The sequence below is a fragment of the Acinonyx jubatus genome, chromosome A1, assembly GCF_027475565.1.
Source record: "Acinonyx jubatus isolate Ajub_Pintada_27869175 chromosome A1, VMU_Ajub_asm_v1.0, whole genome shotgun sequence".
In the NCBI taxonomy this organism is placed as follows: domain Eukaryota; kingdom Metazoa; phylum Chordata; class Mammalia; order Carnivora; family Felidae; genus Acinonyx; species Acinonyx jubatus.
In genome coordinates this window covers 67,398,550-67,411,109 of record NC_069380.1, presented here as the reverse complement: position 1 = coordinate 67,411,109, position 12,560 = coordinate 67,398,550, and positions in this window count along the sequence as shown.

The following is a 12,560-nucleotide window of genomic DNA, read 5'->3' as shown; positions in this document are numbered from 1 at the left end:
CAAAAGCACTGTTGAAGTTTAGTTTTTGAGAACTTTTCTCCAACCATCCAGCCTAGGAAAACAAGCTTCCCACCTCTCTTTTCTATTCATGAGGCATTTTGTGCACTTTATTACACAGGATTTGGATTACCAGTCTTCCATGTCCATGCATTCTTTTTGTCTCTGGTGAGATTTTAATTCCTCCAACACACAGTCACATTTACTTGTGTTTCCAGCTCCTAGCAATGTGCTAGAAGGTATGATATATGGAACAAAAACACAAAGGAGCCTCTTTGAGAATAAGAAATATCTACTTATAATCCCACTTCTTATTTGACCAATTTCTGGATATGGAAAATTCATGCTTAAACTGAGTCTTTGTATTGCCTTTGAAGAAGAGGGGAAAGACTTGTTTTTAGTAACATGCTAAATTAAATCTACTGTGCAAACTTCCAATTGGAAACGACAAAAATGGCTAAACAAAGTATTGTCGTAAGCACCTATAAAAATGCTCACTGAGCTGGTAAGAAACTAAAAAATCCACAAAGGACAAAATACAATATATAGCTAGGGAACTAGAGGTCAGCAAGCAACAAAAACAGCAATTTTCCAAACAGTATCTGGTGCTTTTGAGCCTAAGTTTTGATATCTGTGTTTGGATAAGTAGGGTGATCGTATATCTTGGTTAATGCCAGTTGCCTTGGTGTAATTATTAGTAGCACCTACTCTTATTCTTAAAAGTATCTTGAGTGGTACATGGTCATCCTAATTATAAGAGACAGGACATAATGTAGGAAACTTGAAAAAGTAAGGATTCTAATAGGAGATCTCACGAAAACCAGCGTGTTAATGGGCTCCATTCTCCACGTTAGGAAGAATGATAAATAAGGACACAAAGCTGAAGGAAGCAGCGTGTGACATAGCCTGTATTTACTTTGACACCGGGCAGAAGGAAAATGAATCTGCCCCTGAGAAATCATAGTCAGCATCAAGCCCTCATGTACATTTGTTGTTATCTGCATGTTTAAATTGAAGTTCAAGCAGAGAATTGCATTTAAAGTGATTTCCAGATGGGTAGTACCACCAGGCAACTGGCAGAGCATATGCAAAACCTCTCTGAGGGGACACAGCTTTCACCTAGGTCTCCAAGAATTCCTGGTGGTAAAGTTTCCAAGGAAATGAGAAACACATTTAAAAAGAAAGCACAAGAAACGCCAACCAAAAGGCACAATGGGTGAAGTACATCAGAGTTGGAGGATAGAAGAATCAGAGTGTCAGACTTTCCTACGTGAGAAATGTTAGGCATGGATTATAAAATGGAATGTTTATTTTGTTCAAAAAATTAAGAAAGTTCTAAGAAGTGGACTGATAAAGATAAGACAATAAAATGATTAAACAAATTTAGGAAAACAAGACTTCCAGAAATAACAAATGTAAGTCGCTATAAAAAAATATTAATGGATTGGTAAAATAGAGGATTAGATACAGCAAAAAAGACCATTAAGGAGTTGGAAATGAGATAAGAAAGAAACTACCTGGAATGATACTAAAGAAACCCAAAGAAACCAGAAAATGAAAAGTGTAAAAGGGCCCTGGATTGAAGACTGAGGAGGCTTCACATATACATGAGCAGATTTTCAGAAGGAGATGGAAAAGAGAATGGGGGAAAAAGCAAAAACAGTCGCACAATTAGGTCACACGTGTTTATCGTAGTACTTAGCATGCAAACAAACGGATCATACGAAGGAAGGCTTTGCATAGAATGGTGATGAGAATCTGTCGTAGGCCAAGGATTGTGATGAATCCAATTCTGTCACATGGCAGGTATAAAAGATAAGTCAGTCAACCAGCCAGTAAATAAATAAATAAATAAATAAAATTTAAATGAAATCAAGAAAGAAGAGGGAAAAAGAAACAGAAAAGTGGAACAAACAGAAGCCATACAATGAGATGGAAAAACAAACACAAACATGTCAGTAATCACACTAAATGTGAAAAGACTAAATATCCCAGTTAAAAAGAGCAAGGCTTTCAGACGACCCTTTAATTTAATGTAACGTATGGCCTTTTAAAGAGACACATCTAAGACATAAAAACAAGTTACGAACTTGTGAAAAAATGAAAAATGCAACAGATTATAACCATGAAGGAAATAGAACTAGAAATTGTCTTAAGACAATACAAGTTTGATACCCATTAAAAAAATCAGTGTAGATGTTCCTGGTCAGAAGGCAGCTTTTGTCCATGCAGTGATTCATGGACCGAAAGACTTTTCACCTCCTGAGGCCTCCACTGCCCAGGGCCTCAGAATCTTCTTCTCTTTTAATGTTTATTTATTTATTTTGAGGGAGGGAGGGAGAGAGAGAGAGAAAGAGAGAGAGAGAGAAAGAAAGAGTGTGCGTGTGAACGGGTGGAGGGACAGAGAGAGGGAGAGAGAGAATCCCAAGCAGGCTCTGTGCTGAGAGCCTGCTCAGTCCCACAAAATGTAGGCTCATGACCTGAGCCCAAATCGAGAGTCTGATGCTTAACCAACTGCCACCCCACTGCCACTTGCGTGCCCCCCGAATCTTCTCACCTTTCTCACATTCCATCAGCAATAACCGATCACAGTTCTCTCCAAATGGTTTGGTTGTAAGAGCCTCATTATCTGGCTATTTAGGAATTAAAAGACTGGTTTTCTGCCGACCATACCCACCTCAATACAGAACAAAGTAAAGATAATATCAATGTAAAAGCTCCTTCAGAGAAAAGAAACGGAAGAAGACAATAGTCATGGAAATGTTGAACCCCTGCCATGTAGACATTGTGAAAACCCTCTTCCCTGGCTGTAATGTTCCGGATTAGACTCAATTCTGTTCTCTAGAAGAAACTTCCTTTTCACTGTTCCCCATCCTCCGGGAGATTTTTCCTGATTCTTTCTCCTCTAAGGCAGGGGTTTTAAGATTTAGCAAGCATCAGAATTCCCCGGAGGGCTTGTTACAATACAAATTGCTAGGCACCATTCTTAGAACCTCTGATTCGGTGAGTCGGGATAATTTACATTTCTAACAGATTCCTGGGTGACGATGAAACTGTTGGTTTGGGGACCACACTTTGGGAGAACCACAGTCCTAAGGCCCCATCTAAAATGCGCTGGAGGAATATGTACTCCTTGAGGGTGCTTCATGTTCACTGCCAGCTTCTTACTGGGGCAAGTTTGGAGGCGTGAGAGCCGTTTTATAGTTGCAGGCTTTTTAATTTTTTTTTTTAACGTTTATTTATTTTTGAGACAGAGAGAGACAGAGCATGAACAGGGGAGGGGCAGAGAGAGAGGGAGACACAGAATCTGAAACTGGCTCTAGGCTCTGAACTGTCAGCACAGAGCCCGACGCGGGGCTCGAACTTACGGACCATGAGATCATGACCTGAGCCGAAGTCGGACGCTTAACCGACCAAGCCACCCAGGTGCCCCGTTGCAGGCTTTTTAAAACCAGGCTTCAGTTTATTTAGCAAGATATTCCCACAGATACTTCCTAGATTCCTCATCTATTTGCTTCCAGTAAATTCCATGTATGAATAACCACATTAGTTCTTCCCTGGATAGAATTCTTTGATGTGTATCTTTACTTTCTGCTCCGCACGCCCCACGGTTGACTCTCTCAAATGCAATGACAGGTATCTCGAGGCCATGTTACAAAGTAACCTCGAAGTGGAAAGAAAGAACCTTAATGCAAACTTGGCCACAGAGCAGAACCCCTTCGTGTAACTGAGAACCCCTGCGGGACCTTTGCTGCTCAAAAAGTCCTTTGTTATAGCTTCTAATTCTGCTTTACAGCATAGATACAGTTTTGCCAATCCTCAAACGTGCAAGTTCCTGGACTCTCTCCATTCCCGTTCATCTCTGCCTTTGAGCCAGCCACTTCTTGTGGGGACTCACCTTTTTGTTTTTTGCACTTCACTATAAGAAGAAACCAACACACCAACATTTCTAGCTCCTTCCAATTACTGCTTGCAAATCCACACATTTACTAGGCATCAGATACGCTTTCGAGATTACAGCAGGCCACGTTTTATGCTACCAGGGAATAGAGCTCTCCGTATTTCAGTCTGGTTTTATCGTTTTCCTTGCTGCCTGCCACCCACCTATTACCTCAATGCTACAAATTTTACAGTTTATTAAGGGGCGGGGGGGGGGGGATTCCCACTTCAAGATAGCAATTTCCATACTGGTTAGGGTAATAAATGTTAGCTGATGAAACAAAATAGTCCCCAAATATAGTGATTCACGCAACAGAGGTCCTTTTCTTGCACAAGTGACTGCCCAACATAGGTGTTCCTGGCTGGCAGGCTATTTACCTACGTGCAGGCATTCAAGCGTTTCTGTGCCTTCTATCTGTGGCCTCACCAAGTCCCAGGATCCCAGAGTCCCTGCATCTGAGTGGATAAGGAAAGAGAGAAGGCATGCACTTCTTGCAACAGTGCCATATCACTTCTACACATATTCCGTCGTCAAGAGTGGGTCATGTGGCCCCATCTCCGTGCAAAGGTGGGTCAACTAATAGCCGACTGAGCAGACGCTTTCCCACGGTAGCTACCCTCGGGAAGGGGGGAGGGGTATGAGTTAGGGGGAGCTTTCTTTGCGACAAGTATCAAAGATAATACGGTAACACTTTCGAAGGTAAAGGAGCCTGTCTTTAAATACCCGAAAAGGAAAGGATTTTTACACAAGCCACGAAAAGTTACAAACCGTAAATATATTGATAAATTCAACTATGTAAAAAATTAAGAGCTTCTATTCATCCAAATACACCATGAAGAGAGCAAAACGACAAGCCTCAACTGTCTTTCGAGGCTGTCTCTGAAGATATTTGCTGTAGAAACAGCTGGCCCTACATACCCAGAATATGCGCAAAACTCTTCCAAGTGAATAAAAAAGATAATTCGGTAGAAACAGTAAGTAAAACCACGTAGGTAGCGACTTCCTGGAAGTAGCACGAAAGGCCACCAGGTATGTGGAAAGCTGTTTCCACTCATTGGAATTTAGGGAAATGCAAAATGGAAGTGCAAAGAGCTGCCCTCTCGCACCCGTCAGGTTGGGTGTTTAAAGGTTGGGCAAAGCGAAGTATCAGTGAGGAGATGGAGAGAAGTGAATCCTCTTACGGTGCTGTTAGGGACAAACATTTACACACTGATTTATCAAACAGACTGACATTGCCTCGTAAGGGTAGTGGGTGCCAGGGTTCTTGTTTTCTCATTATCCAATAGTAAACTGTGTGTGTGTGTGTGTGTGTGTGTGTGTGTGTGAGATCTATCTCACAGTACAAACATTTAAAACAGCACTCTTTGGAAAATATGGTGTAAGAACTATGGAAAAGAGAACGGCCACACCTCGGTTGCCCTGGACACGTTTGTGACGTCCCGTACTGCCTCCCTGTTTAGAACTGGCCCTTTCTTCCACCCCTGGATCAGCGGCGGATGGCATTTCTTCTCAGACTGATGAGAAATTCCAGCCCGAACAAATCCACCTCGTCATTTTAGTCTCAGTACTGGCGAATGGGGGATGAGAAAGCCGAGCCATGGAATCTTCTCCATCCCAACGCGCAGCCCTCTGCAGGAAATTCACGGAGGAAGAACACCTTCTGTTTATGTCAGAGGGGTTAATTAAGAAGAGTTGGTGTCATTTCCAATAATTACCAGAGATCGAAATTTACAGAAGGCGCAATGAGGGCCCGGAGGCTCTAGTAAAATAAATCTGCCTCTGACCACAGGGCTGCAGCTGTTACATCTCAGAACGTATTTTTCAAATCACCTTGGCTTTTTGAAAGCTGGAGTCTGAGAATAGCGTGATTCCAACCACGTGGACTGGACCAGAAAACAAGAAGGCCCCACAAAATGCCACGTAGCTGTCCTCGGTGGCCTTAGAAAGGGACACAATTCATTTTCCATTTCTCAGAGGAGTGAATTTTAAAGCTTCTTCTCCAGGATCCAGAATTTAAGGACAGAAATAGGCTCTTCTCTGTCAACTTTCAGACTGAAATAACCAGTTCTTATAATAAACTATCAAATGTAGTCTAAGTGAGGCAGAATTTCACACAGCCCTGTGTTGGGGAGCACAGGAAAAGAGGTTGGAAAGATAAATTGGAAGTTTGCAACCTGTCTTTGTGGAAGGTGAGGTGAAGCCTAGAATTCAAGAATCTCCCGTTCTCTGAAGGTGCTCCAGAAACCACTTCAAATCCTACAATGAGTGCACAGCAGTTTCTCCTTTATTCCCCACAGGCGAAATTTTGCTCCCTAATTGCACATTGCCTTGCCTCAAACACCAGAAACAAAACATCCACTAGAGGGCAGAGAAAAGCTTATTAGAAATAAAAGTGCCTCCGAGAAAACCCTCAATATTGGACAAAATGAAAGGCTTAAAATGCGATCTCAGCCAAATGCAGCTGGGAAAGGCAAAGTGAGGATGCATTTTAAAAATACAGTCTCTTTCTATAAAATAAGATCCTCCTTTTGGAACGTGAACTAAATAGACAAAATTAGTAAATGGGCACCTTTTCCTACTGATGTGAAACAACTAACAATTTCTAACTTACCTTACAATTTAGATTAGCCCACAGATATCGGTGGTTTTCATCCAGAAAGGTCTTTCAAAAGAAAAGTACTGTAGTGGCTATTAAGCATCACAGCACTATTGGCTTACAAAGCCAATACTTTCTTAACTCACTGTGCTTAGAAGCTTCCAAGGGACCCCTGACCCATAAGAGATGGGGTCTAATGAATGGAGATTTTGTTTGGGAGAGAGTAGGATCATCTGTTTTAGGAATCTGTGCCTTGAACTCACTGGGAAATAAAGTCATGATCATTTAGCTGGCTAATCCTTCATCTGGTTGGTTTATGGCCTTTGTGTTGTTGTTGTTGGTGGTGGTGGTGGTGTTTATCTTGGGTCTATGGGTCTCTCTCCGGAATGTAAGAAATGCATATCAGCTTTGGAATCCTGCTTTGCGATAAAAATGAATTGCTAAGTCATGCTATGACTTCATTTGCCAACCACATTCCTTCTGCCTCTGCCGAATCACCAAATATCTCCACGTTGCTGAAATCAGTTGAGCTACAAGTGAACTCTTAATAAGTATTGATGCATAAGGAAGATGAGGACATACCTGGAGACGAGATGCTGAGGGAAATTTTGTTGATCCCAACAGATAATCATTTGTTTTAAACTTGCAAGAAAATGGAAGTCAAAGGAGAAGTTGCCAAGAAATATAAAAAATTATGCTGTGGGTTACTTGGTTCCACGGAGCTTGTGGCAGAAGAGAAAAAAGGGGGAATGAAAAATGCAACAAAGGAGATAACACACTATAACAGAGCATATGTTGGTAATATTTCAACATGGAGACTGCTGTTATCTTTTGTCTTCCGGGATGGAAACATGGAAGAAGAGCTGAGGAGCTTTTGGAAGAGACTCTCATCTTTTAGTGACAGGTACGGTTTCCAGACCAAAGAATTCAGTGGAACCTCATCTAAAATTCCCTTGGGTGTCAGAAGCATCTCAAGTGAGCAGAAATTTTGAGGATTACGTTTTCTCCTGTAAAGGCAGTCTGTTTGCTTAAATTTTTACTGTGTGCTTGGCTTGGCGTGTACTATAGAGGAGACACTTCAAATCAGAATTAAGAAGAACCATTAGACTACAGAATAATGATGGTGGTATCGATTATGACGATGACAGCAAATTCTTCAGAGTGCTTGGTTGTAAGCGCTTTGCGTATACTAACTCATCAAATCCTCACAACGACCCTATAAATTAGAAATTACTATTATTATTCCCATTTATAGATGGAACTGAAGCGCAGAGAGATTAGGGAACTCACCCAAGGTCACGGGAGTAATAAACAGCGGAAATGGAATTGAACTCAAGGGATCTGTCTCAGGGCCTATGATTTTAACTGCTGGCCAAACTGCTCTCTAATAAATAAATATTGTCTGTTATCATATGATGTTATGGCAAAACTTTGGTTTGTGAGCATAACTCGTTCCAGAAACATGCTTGTAATCCAAAGCACTTGTATATCAAAGTGAATTTCAAGAACCGTTGGCTCCGTTGTGATCACGTACTATTCGCTTTGCAAGACATCCTTTGTTTATCAAGTTAAAATTTATTAGAAACGTTGGCTTGTTTTGGGGAACACTCACAGAACAAGTTCCTCACAATCCAAGGTATTATGGTATTGTATATTACTTTATTGTCTATTAGCCCTCGTCGTGTGAATGAAAGGTAGTAATCTGTAAGTTCAAGTGTCCTGTACCAGTTGACAGATCCCTGCACAAGTTAAGAAGAACGAATGCTATTATTTGCACACAGTCTCATCTCGATTTTGTATCTCGAAATGTACAGTGGTATCTCAAATAATAAACTCTAAAGAAGCAGATCTCAACAATGTTCTTCATGTTAGATAGAATGTGCCAAAAATGTTTATATTCCTAGTCGCCTGGAAGGAATGGTTTGGGGCAATCGGAAGGCAAGTTCAGACACCGGTGTCATCCACTCGGCATCTTAGTCCCTCCACTACCTTATTCCCACGTCTCCCTCTTCATTTTCCAGGCCTTTCCACATACTCATGACTATAAAATTTGCTCTCGCCCAGCAGTTTAGAAACTTTCATAAGACTGGTATCACACAGCATTGGGGCTTTCTCTGAAGGTATGTTTCCCTCCCATCAGTCATTTTTAAGTAGAGCTTAATTTAAAATTCTATGACTTTGATCAAACCTAAGGGAATTCCTCGACCAGAAAAGATTGAGGAAGTGCCCATGAGGCACGGTTTTTATGGGTTTAGTTGGCCTATTCCTGTACTTACTCCCACCAAAGTAGAAGACTTTAAAATATAGGTTTTATATTTAGTCCAATCATATGATCTCAGGCATTTTGCTTACCAAGTTTATCTGAGCATCTGCCTGAACTTTTCTAATCATTTCTTTCAGCTAATATTTTAGACATTAGTAGGTTTGAAAAACCATAAAACAATGCCACTCTTTTCACAAATATCTTTTGCTTTGGTAAATACAGTTATCTTTCAGAAATATGCATTATTTATGTTAATACATGATAGGTTTATTGTCATTTTAAGTTAATAAATAAATTTAAAACTTATTCTTAAAAATTTTAAAGTTTATTTATTTTGAGAGAGACAGAGAGAGAGAGCATGCACACAGCAGGGGAGGAGCAGAAAGAGAGGGGAGAGAGAGTCACAAGCAGGCCCTGCACTGTCAGCACAGAGTCTGACATGGGGCTCAATCCCATGAACAGTGGGATCATGACCTGAAAGAAATCAAGAGTCAGATGCTTAACTGAACGAGCCACCCATGTGCCCCTAACACTTTTTTTTTGCTTTGATATCTAATATCACATTGATAGATATAATCCACATTAACCAAATCTCTTTGAGGTCCTCATCACTTTTTTCATGAGTGTAGAGTGGTCCTGAGAACAGAGTCTAAAGACTTGTGCTTCACACACCTGGCCTCAGCAGTCCCAACCTCCACGCCATCAAAGGACCTGCCATGCTCCAGTGCCAAAACCACAATGGTAGAGTCTATAGCCCTGAGTCTGGTCGTGACTGCCCATTTACTAAGAGGTGAGTCCTCCATGCTTTCATCCGTAAGGTGGAGACAATAATAACTAGTTCTAGGGATGTTAGAAAGCTTGCATAAGTTGCCAGAGGTTAATGTGCATAGCCCAGGGTCCAGAATAAAGTAGACAAGAAATACATAGTAGCTCCCTTCTAGTTTCCCGGGTGCCTCGTATGCACCATACCATTACATCATATTGTCTTTAAATCCTTAATTTTTAGCCCAATAGATCACCGAGAACACCTGCTTATCTCTTTCCTAAATAATGTTCTTTCTAAATCTCTCCTCATGACAAAATCTTGTAACCAGAACCACAGCTTACATTTATATAGTGCTTGCTGTGTGCTAGGCACGGATCTACATATTTCATCTGTATTAATTCATTCAATCCTAACGACAAACTCAAGAGTTAGGAGCTATTACATATAGATTGGTTTTACACAATAAAAAACTGAAGGACAGATAGAAGCAACTAATATCATATAACCAGCAAGTGTTGGAGTCAGCACTAGAACTCAGGCTGTTTTCAGATTCTATGGGCTTCACTTCGGCTGATGGTGCTAAACATTTTATAAATGGCTCCTAAGGAACTCTGCACCGGACCCCACAGGTTCTGTGTGCAGCCAGTTAAAATATGACTAATGGCAAATTGACTTCATCACATCGATATCTGCTTGGTTGAGAAATTGCAACAGTGTCTTCTCTCTCCTTGCTTTGGTATCTCCATTGCAAAACAGGCCGACTTGTCAGCACTTAAGTAGGGTGGACCAACAAACCCAAGCTCGTTCTTCCGTGCAGTGGCTCTTTGGGACTGTTGCTGCTTAAACGCAATCAGATAATTGCCTCTGGAAGATAAACAAAAACAATTTAATATTTTCCTTCCAAATAATTGCACTGTAATCCATCGATTGGACTAAGGCCTCAGCATCAATGGCTACTTGACAGCCCATGTTAAACATCTTTAAGTTGCCAGGGTTGGACAGAATGGGACATTGATACTTTTGTTGATGTGGGCACATTTGCATCCACACATACTGGAGACTTTTTAAAAATTTTAATAACATAATTACATAAATACATGACATACATTGTGTATGCACTCAAGCAGTAATTTCAAAACACGTTGTAATTTTTAGAACAGACGCTACATTGCTGCCAGAAGGATCTGAACAAGCCATTGTTTGGTGCCATGAGAATACTTCTCTTAATTTGTTTTTTTCCCCCTCACCTAGGTGTTAAACGACTGTCATTATTTTGTCATCTCCAGTGCCTAATCAAGTTAATTCGGAGCACCAAACATTTTTCTACAATAGGACATAACTTCTATTAGTTTTCCCAAGCTCAGTGGAAGGTTGAGACTCACAGAATATTAAAGCTGGAGGGGCCCTGAGGGACCACCTAGTTTCTCCCTCTGATTTTGCAGGTGGGGAAATAACTCGGTATATGGTTCATGTGGGGTACATTGTTCAGACAGGGACGTAGAATGGGGGAAGGATGGTATTTCTATTTCTATTTCTTTTTCTAAATTTCCTTGCTAACTCTGGTGACCTAGTTTCTTCGGAGTTCTTTTTTCTCTTTGATCTCTGTGCTTTTCTCTCCGTCTTGGTCACATGATGGGTCACATCTGTCTCCTTCACACACCAAAAGTTCCACTCACCTGATGAAGTCACAGAAAGGAAACTTTCACTGGACGTAGGTAGGAGTAACAGCATGGGGGCACTGCATCTCCTGACCACATGGTAGATGAATTTAAATTGAACATTAGATCCTTCTTTTTGTAAAAGTCTCTGCTTCGTCTGGTGACATATGTTTTCTGCCACATTCTCTGGATCTCTTCTGCCCATCCCCCCATCTCTCCCCCTTCTCTTCTCTCCCAGCTCCATACTGCTTTTTGTGGGTCTCAGGTTTTTAATCTGTCTCTGTGTTGTTCCTGCTTTCTCTCAAGGCCTTGTTTTCTGTTAGCTGTAGCTTTTCAGTGTGTTTTCCTAAACAAAAATGGTTCCTTCCCTAACCAGAACTCTGGTGCCAACAGCAAAACAATACTCTTCTTTTTACCCAGTTATATCATAGCTGAGATATATGCCAGAGCATTTTGGACAACTGGGCAAAAATGCTTCATCCTATTATAGGAAAGGTCATGCATGGCACCATTTGCTGTGGGAAATGAAGGAGGCAAGTTGGGGGAGGAAGTCGGGTCAGGCCAGAAGAGCCACGTGGAGGTGAACGTAGAACAAGCAGCAGTCTGCAGGGCACGGAGGGGCCTGAAGTTCACAGTTCCTCTGGCGGTGGGAGGCGGTGATAGTCAGATGGATGTAGGGGCAGATAGCAAAGGGTCTTTCTTGTCATGGTGGAAACCATGCACATGGGGAACACCAGGCACCAGGATCTGCTCCCCTGGATCTTTAACTTCTCTACTAACATACTCTCCATCTGCCCTGCTGTGACCGTGGTCCAGCCTGCCATATCTTTTGCTTGGACTACTACCGTGCTTTGAGGTACAGAGACAAATAAGGACATGATACATGAGGCACACAGACTGTTAACTCAGGAGAGTTAGAGGAACAACGTGGAGGAGTAGATAGATGAGGGGAAGACAAGCAGGGCCTCGTCTCTTTCCAAAGCCGACTCTCCATCCACTCAACTCTCGAAGATCCCGGCAATCTATCTACCCAAATCTGCTTATTCAACCTCCAGGAGGAAGTGTTCTCACCATCCAAACCTTTCTACCCACTGTCCTCTGGAAAAAAACAAAACAAAAACAAAAACATGAACAATTTATGATTCTAGCGGATTTCTAGTGTCGCATAAAAGTTTCTTATAAAAATGAATATTAGAGTAACAATATTTTATTGATAAAGATCAATGAAATTAGTAGAGACGCTCCACGTTTACAAGAACTGGTTGTAATAATGTTTAGTTATTCTAGGCCATCTGTGCACACACAGAGATAGTCTCATTATATGTAAACACATAATAATA